Consider the following 9151-nt stretch of genomic DNA (forward strand, 5'->3'; position numbering starts at 1 on the left):
TTTTTTAAAGGGTTAGATTTTTTGTTTTAAGTAAAATTGGCTGATCAGGCTTAATTTTTTATTTTTTTTAGTTTTACTATTGATAATTTTTGTTGTTGTACTAATTTTTTTGGACTTGTATATTTCTTTTTTAGATTTTTGACATATAAATATTTTTTAATGGTCTTTAAAATGTGGAAAATGTTTGAACTGCAAACCTTTTTACAAATTGCTAATAATGTAAATGGTAAGCCTAAATGCGAATCAATAAGAATTTGTTCATGCTTAACCGTCTGTAAAAATGTTATAGAAAAATTTGTGACTATAACAATACTCTTAAAAGAATCAATGATATTTTTAAGGGAGCAAAAGTTTAATTTTCTAAAACAAAATTGCTAAAATTAGTACCTAATATATATAATAATAATTTTTTTTTTTTTTAAAAGGGAGGGGGGCCATTGCCCCCCCAAGTCCAAACATGGCTCCGTCCATGCTAGTGAGCCAATCTTTTTTCATTTTCTCTAATAGCAATTTTGCTAAAACAAAAATCACCTAAATCAAACAATTATGCTTTGATTGCTTTGTTTTTATGTTTGATACTATAGGAATAAAGCTTCCTTATTTTCAGGGAAAAAAAATTATTTTTTCTCAATTGAAAACTATAAGTGGCTCAGCCCACAAATTTTGTGTCTAAAAAACATGTGGTGACTAGGGAGCTAATCTTTTTTCCTTTTCTCTGATAGCAATTTTGCTAAAACAAAAATCACCTAAATCAAATAATTATGCTTTGATTGCTTGGTTTTTATGTTTTTTTTTTTTTGGTAAACTGGTTTTTATGTTTGATGCTATAAGAATAAAGCTTCCTTATTTTCAGGGGAAAAAAGAAATTATTTTGTTTAAATTGAAAAATATAAGTGGCTCAGCCCACATATTTTGTATCTAAAAAACATGTGGTGACTAGTGAGCCAATCTTTTTTCCTTTTCTCTAATAGCAAATTTGCTTAAACAAAAATCACCTAAATCAAACAATTATGCTTTGATTGCTTGGTTTTTATGTTTGATACTATAGGAATAAAGTTTCCTTATTTTTCAGGGGAAAAAAGTAATTATTTTGTATAAATTAATTAACTTATGACATAATTTAGTTACAAAATTGATTGTAGTTTAAGATTACAACCTTACTCAATATCTTTTTATTAGAGGTTAATTTTGACAAATTCACTATTGGATTACATCTTCTTCTTATATCCTTCATGCTTGCAAAATTTCTAGAAAATTAAAGATGAATAGCTATGTTATCAATAAATTGTTTAAATTGTAAGTTCTTGTAGTTTAAAACTATGCATAAAATATAAGCATATAGATCAAATAGTAAATAATATCCGATTAACACAAAATTTGATATGTGTATTAAAAATGTAAAGAACATGCAATTTAACAGTTAGATTTTCAAAATATGTAGTAATATTTATTTTATTGAGTAAGATTGTAACCTTAGACTACAACTAATTTTGTAACTAAATTTTGTCTATTAACTTATTACTATTTCCTTTCAATACCATATATATTTTTATGGATATATATATGGTCATTCAAGAATCCAAATTATAACAATTTTGTACAAATTAGAATTACTCTTTTTCTCTTTCCTATTATTATTTTAGGTTTGAGGATCTAGGATGCTTTAAATTACACCTTCTTAAGTTTATTATTGTTTCACATGCTCCTTAATAAAGAGAATTGTATTCTTTAGTTTTAATAGATAGTTGCATGAAAATTTCAGAACACATTAAGGGTGTGTTTGGTTAGAGGAGTGGAAAAGTGAGAGAATAGAAAAGATTTCAATTTCCCTACTTTTTGTTTAGTTGGGAGTAAAAAAGTGGAAGGATGGAAAAAATGAGTTTATATAAATTTACTCATATACCCTTGTTAAATATAATACCCAATGAAAACAAAAAAGTGATAAGCAACAAAAAAAAAATCACCCAAATTTTTTTAAAATAAATCATTTCTAGTTAAAGGAAAAAAACATAGCACCACACCCAGGAAATCAAAAGAAAAAAATAATAATAAAAAAGAGGAGGCAACGTTGCCTAAAAAACCATAAGAAGAAAAAAAAACACAAAGCACCACGCCCAGAATATGAAAAGAAAAGAAAAAATAATAATAATAATAAAAAGAAGAGGCGCAACATTACCTTGAAAACAATAAGAAGAAGAAAAAAAATAAAACACAAAGCACCACGCCCAGGAAATCAAAAGAAAAAAAGGAAAAAAAAAAAAGAAGAAGAAGAAAGAGGAGGCAATGTTGCCTAGGAAACCATAAGAAAAGAAAAGAAAAAAAATAGGCAATTGGACTTTGCCGATTTGCACTGCAGGTGAGCAATTTTGTCATTTCAACATCAAACTCTCCCTTACCCAATTTTCTCTCTAATTTGAAGAGACAAATTTTGTGTGGACTTAGGTGAAAAATACTTGAGCTCCACATAAAAGTTTTCTATCTCGGCCTAATCAAACAACACACAAACAGTGTTCAATTTACATGGATTATTTACAATATTAGCAAGATGATAACTTTTTGAAATTTTGACCACGCGCGTGTTTTGTGTTATGTGTGGTGGGAGTGTGATGCTTCCTTGGGCATAGAAATGTAATAGCATTTCTCTATATTGTCCTTGAGAAGAAGACAGAATTTGTAAGGCATGGAAATGATTTTTTTACTTAATATATGATGGTCATAAAATTCTTGTTATTACGATGATTATTATTGTCATTATTGTTTTTTATATATGAAATATGAAAATGAAAGGTTTGGCTTTATGGAATAGAGGGGGTGAAACACTGGTAATGTTATTTTGTTTTGTTTTTATTATTATTTTTTTGATGAACCAGAAATTTTATTCACAAAACAAAAAAAACTACAAAGAGGAAACAAGAGCCTCATCCTTTATTTTGTTTATTTATTGGGTGTTGAGCTTGTGAATGATTGGAGGGATAATCCTGCAAACTCGCCTAGGTCACTCTTTCTCTGCATTATGACGCTTCTGGATACATAGATTGAAGAGAGAACCTTAGCTCACGAATCTAAGCCCTAAACAGTGAGACAATTGTCAAACTTGGGAAGCTCAAAAGTTTGCACATATATAGGAAAGAGATTTCTGGATATTTCCATAGCCACGTTATTTTCACGTAATTCCATGAAATTACAAATCGGTTCAGGATAGACAAGATAATGCTTATCCATCCCATGCAAGGAAGCTTCATAAGAAGTCATAAGATTATAATTGATAAGTATAGTTGTATAGAGTGTTAACAAGACTGATTTGGATGTAGTGCAACAGTTAGAACTAACACCGTGCGCCTATAAATCACTTATAAAAAATTTATAAAAAAAATTTTCCTTCAAATTTTAAATTTTTTAAAATTCAACTTAATTTAAGTAAATAATAATAATTCAAAGACAGATATCAATCATTGAAAAGTGTTGCACCCGGCATGATGCCTTAGGTATGCAACGAATGTCAAACCATTGCATCTGAGAGAGAAATGTTAATGTTGCTTCTTTGACCAATCTAGTTGGCAACTCAGCATTGATAAGGTGGCAATTCAGCCATCCATAGCAAGAAGTGAACTGTGAACTCGACTGATTCTATAAATTATTATGGGTCCGGTTAATGTGTGCCTTAAGGCACACATTAAGCTATCTATTTTTGAAAATATTTACTCGAGAATTGAAAAAGCTATCAATATTTTTTCAATTCTCGAGAAAATATTTTAAAAAATGATTAATTATTATGTATCCTAAAGGCACACATTAACAAAATCCAACTATTATTATTTGAACAAATTATTTCACAACTGCTAAATGCATATAGAGTCTTAATTTTGAAGAGATCGTGGGCTTAAATGTGTAATATATGTTGCTTTGATGTATACATGAGTGAAATCTTGTACGGTCAATATTTTTACATTGGGTAATAGTATGTAACATTATGGAAGTATTATTCATCAAGATGAAATTCATCATCTTGATAAGAAAAAATAAAACACCCTCGTGAGATAGAATTATGAAAATTGATTATTCAAAATATCAAGCTTGATTGTTGAGTGTTAATGAATTAATTAAAGCTTTTAACCTTAAATGTTGCCATCAAAGATTTGAGTGGTCTGAATTTCATTATGGGGCATTGAGGTTCCCTATCACAAGCATTTTGAAGTCACGAAAGAGGTACATATCGGACATTGATGTTGGATACCAGACCAAGCTATCAGCTTTACCATGGCCATTTCTACATACCTGTTTTCCTTTGAAGTTTAGCCCTATGTCAACATCACCTTGTAAAGAAGTACTGTTGGTGCCTTACAATTCTTATCCGTCACTAGACCAAATGCATCTTTCATTGTCAACAAGCTTTCCTAGTTCATGAATCAGCCCATTGCATCTTCGCTAGCAATCTTTCAAATGTCTTATGTGCTATCTTAAAAGCACACCATTCACTTTGGTCTTTTTATTTTTTTTATACAAGACAGAAATTCCTCTCTAGTCTAATCTAAGTGTATATGTGTGTGAAACTCCCTCCTGGAGATTTAAATTCCGGCTCTTGCCCCCCACACCCCACACCCCACAAGTACTTATACTTGTGGAGTGACCATCGCACCAAGGGTGTGCGATGGTATTCACTTTGGTCTCCAAATGAAAAATCTTATTCCGATATTTTTCAAGCATTCTGAGTTGTGCAAGTTGTCATAATGACATACAATCTATAAGAGGTTTTTGCATCATTCTTAGTGTCAATCTAATTTGCTGGGAAATTTAAATCTTATTTATTTCAACCAATTATTCAAGTTGATTAGTTATCCAATTATGCAATGGTCCAATTAAACTTGTGATGGCCGTAACAACCATATCGCAAAAGAATTTATAGTGTTTAAATTTTGACACAAGTGATATATAATTACAAAGGGAAAACCATAATAAGAAAAATCCTATAGGTGGTTTGTAGCTTGTCACCATACTAAAGAATTCATTATAATAGAATTGAAGTACAACAGTACAACAATACAAAGCATATTACCCAATCTTGGTATTGCTATGTATTAGGACTTAACTCACTTAACTCACCTTGTGAATCTTTTTAGGGCACAAATATCCAATTTGTGTCTAAAACTACATAAATGACTTTGATGATGCCAAAATCGTACAATTGAAGAAGAAAGTAGTTGAAGATAAGGAAGCCTAAATCTAAACAAGTCAAGAACATTCCCTAAGCCTGACCGATAGTCTCTTCGATCAACTCTTTTTATCTCGTAGGTCCTACAAGATTGTCAAGGGTTCCGGATTGGACGAATGACCCAACTGACGATTTTGGCATCATCAGACTTGATTGATGTAGGTTCTTGGTGCAACAACTTCTCATGAGACACTATTTAATCTTTAATTCATTGCTAGAGACTTTGCTTGGTACAAACCATTGATGCATAAACCACGCAACAAAATCTCCTCCTCATAGTGTTTTCCCTATGTTTATGAAGACCTAACACAATTTTTTATATGTTATGGAATCCTAGTGTATGGATTCCTAAGCTTTAGAACTCATTGGCTGTAAATTGCGAAAATTGAAATCTTAAGTCTCTACCGATTTAGAGGTGTTGAGCTTGTAATCGAGCTAACAGAACTTTCAGTATTTAAGTAGATTATGTAAGACTAAATTACTTTATTAATTAATTTGGTGGCTCATATGATGAGGCACATGTGATAAGTTATACATTTAATGGGGGATATAAAGGCATATCCAGTAGTATCTTATTTGATCAGTCAATTAGAGAAATGGTTTTTAAGCATGACTGCAACTTTGATAGCAAGTGAAGATTAAAGTAAACTAGGAAATTGGTCATCTTTCAACCTATTAAGTGTATGTTTGGATTGCACGGAAAACAGGAGACGTGTACGTCTGCGTTTTTTTGTGCGGGTCCCTTGCATTGTTTACAGGACCCGCAAGTACGGAATTCAGCAAATTTTACTTTAAAACTAGGTCCCATAATATTATTCACACATTTAAAAATTATTTTGCTACAGTATTTTCAGTTTTCAGCAGTAAGCGATATCCAAAAGTTATTCAATTTTTTTCATTGTAGAACAAAAAGGGTGAAGAGAGAGAAACCAATCTTAGAGAGAAGTATTATTCATTAGATCTCAAGAGAATTGCATCAATGAATCCAGTTAAGTCTTTTGACTATTTGATTGTGTTTTATATCAATGTGAAATCCATGATAATTCTAGATCCTGAAGCAAAAGTAGCTGTTGAATGTTTAACAAGATAAAGATTTAAGTTTACAATTTCCTGAGTTGTTTATTGTGTCTTCAATATAGATCTTCAAATCCTAATCTATTCACTAAAAATTACAACAAAATAGGATTTTGAATACGAATTTGCCAACGCATAATACATCGAGTCTAAACATAATATCTTGGAGCAATAAAAGCAAACCACAGCTGCATAGTCAAGTACTAAAGTCTGAGTATAAAGCTCTTGTAAAGACAGCGGCTGAAATCAAGTGGTTGCAGTCGTTGTAGTCTGAACTTGGTGTCGCACTCACTGTATCCTACTCTTTGGTATGATAACATCAGCGACACAAAAGTATCCTGAAATCCTGTTTTTCATGCTAGAACCAAGCATGTGAATCTCAGCAAAGAAGGAAAAAAAAACCAAGCAAGCAGTGGCGGAGCTAGAAATTTAGGTCAGATGGGGCAAGATTAAAAGTAAAAAAATGAATCTGAAAAAAATTTATCAATATTAATAACAAAAGAAATAAACAACTATATGCGAATGTAATTACCATATAAAATCTAACATAAAATCATGGTTTTAAAAACCAGTACGGTAAAAGAATCGAAAAAGAGATTGGTTATCGGTTTTTTGGTCAGACCGGTGGTCAAACCGATAACATCATAAATAATATAATTAATTTTTTTAAATAATAAAAATTAAAAAAAAATATTTTAAGTTTTTTTAACTAAGAATATTCAAATTAAACATATATATATAATTTTAAAAAATAACGTGAGTTTAGTTTTCGTGTATTAAATTTAGGAATAAAAATAACAAAACCTAACAATAATAGTTTTAATTTTCCAATGATATTTTTTTAACAAATTTAGTGGAGCACTTTTGGCAATAATATAATGACTTGTAAAATCATCTAATATTAATATGAAGTGCCATGTTCCCAACATTTGTACAATACTTTCACAACAAATCATGTGTGGTAAGTTGTTATTGATTTTAATTTGAACACACCACTTAAATTATTTTTATTCACAAGTATTAGCTAGTAACTACCCTATACTTAAGATTTATTGTAAAAATATTGTGGTAGCATTTCTTAATTTTAATTTCTTATTTTTTATCTTATTTTTCCCTTATCTCTTTTTTCTTCATCCACACATTTCTTTGTTCTTTTTTTCTCCTCCAAACATATTATTTCCTGTAAGTGCACAATTGCACCTGGACCCAAGAACAGTTATGGGCTCAGGCCCAATGAGCCTTAAACAATAAGAATTTGTAGAGTGTGGGCTTGAAACCCAGGTTAGAAGTATATGAGGATTAAATGACAAACTAAAGATCGCAAGTAATTGAAAACAACAAGGAATATTGTAACTGGGCCTCCTCGGACGTAAGCCGAGAGCTGTTCTTATATTATATCTCACCCTTTGTCTTTTTTCTTTTTAGGTTACAAAAAGTTCTGTCCCGTTTCTGTTCCAGGTCCCTCCTTAAATACTCCTCTTTTTAATACTTTATACACGTGTTGCCCCAATTCCTCCCTTAGCCTAGATATTTCTTTTCTTAGTGCCTTTGAACAGTAACTAGAAGTTTCCCTTCCACTGTTCAAGTGTCACTTCCCCATTAATGCGACGGGGTGGTAGGTGCGGGGTCTTTAATGTGGAAGTAGCAGCCTTTATTTTTGACATTTCTTCAACACGGTGCTTACGGGGCATTGGGGTTCACCCCCTTTAACCATTGGTCTTGACCGTGCCATTCCCTAACCTGTACCATGAAGTCCCGGGTTCTTTGGTGTCAGTCCGAGGGGAAAAGCATCCTCGGCTCGGTCCTCGGATCCTCGGCGTATGGCCGACCTAGAGTATCAACAAGCCCTAAACCCAAGAGTAGGTCGGCCTTCCTTAGCAAGGCCCAATGGCCCATATCCCTATTAAGATATTTTTACTCCCCACAATAGCCCCTCAAAACTCTAATTTTCAACGTCCGAGGAGAAAAATAGGGTTTTGATCCGACGAGAACCTGCTCTACACACTTTATAAGTGACGGCACGTGTGGAAATCGTTTCGCGTCCCAGAAGATGACACTTGGCGGTTTCATTTTCGAAAACGCGCGCATTTATTACTGTAAGTTACTCTTTGTCTCCCACGCACAACGGTGAGATGGGCATCCAACGGTTCTCCTCACTCCACGAAATTTTAGGCGGGACAGACATAATTTTCGAGGCCGCCTTTTCGCACGTCGTGACGCTTCGGGAACCTGCGCCTTCATTTAAGTCATCAGGGATCAATCCCATCAAAACAACAACAATCATTCTTCACCAGCAGAAAACCGTGGAAACCCGTACCTTCAACTTTGTAAGTTCTTGCTCTCTCTAGTCTTGACCTTTTCTCCTCGGATACAGTCCTCGGCTACCAATACAATCACTCTCCCTTTTAAAGTTTAGTCTATCGTCTCTCTGTAAAGGGAAGATTCAAGTGTCTAGTTGATACCGCCGCTGGGATGGAAGGCTTTAGAGCCAAATACCATATTCCCAGCGACGTAGGGTTAGAAGCCGTGGCTGGTTCTAGGAAAGAGGGAGAGGTTATCATTCCTATGATAGCCTTCATAGAGGGTGGGATGACCCTACCAATGAAACCCGTAATGAGGGAGTATCTTCGCAACCACCGGTTGTGCCCCGACCAATGCCTTCCAAATGTTTTTAGAGTTTTAGGTAGTGTAGATGCTCTAAACGAGCAGATGAGTTTAAACCTCACATGGCACGATGTCGTGTTCCTATATGAGTCCCACAAACTCTCTAAGGTAGGCTATTATATGAAATCTCGGTCTAGCACCGTTAGGCTAATCTCCTGTCTGCCCAAATCAAACAAAGGCATGAAGGACGACTACCTGATCGTG

The sequence above is a fragment of the Castanea sativa genome, chromosome 2 (genome assembly GCF_040712315.1).
Source record: "Castanea sativa cultivar Marrone di Chiusa Pesio chromosome 2, ASM4071231v1".
Classification (NCBI taxonomy): Eukaryota; Viridiplantae; Streptophyta; class Magnoliopsida; order Fagales; family Fagaceae; genus Castanea; species Castanea sativa.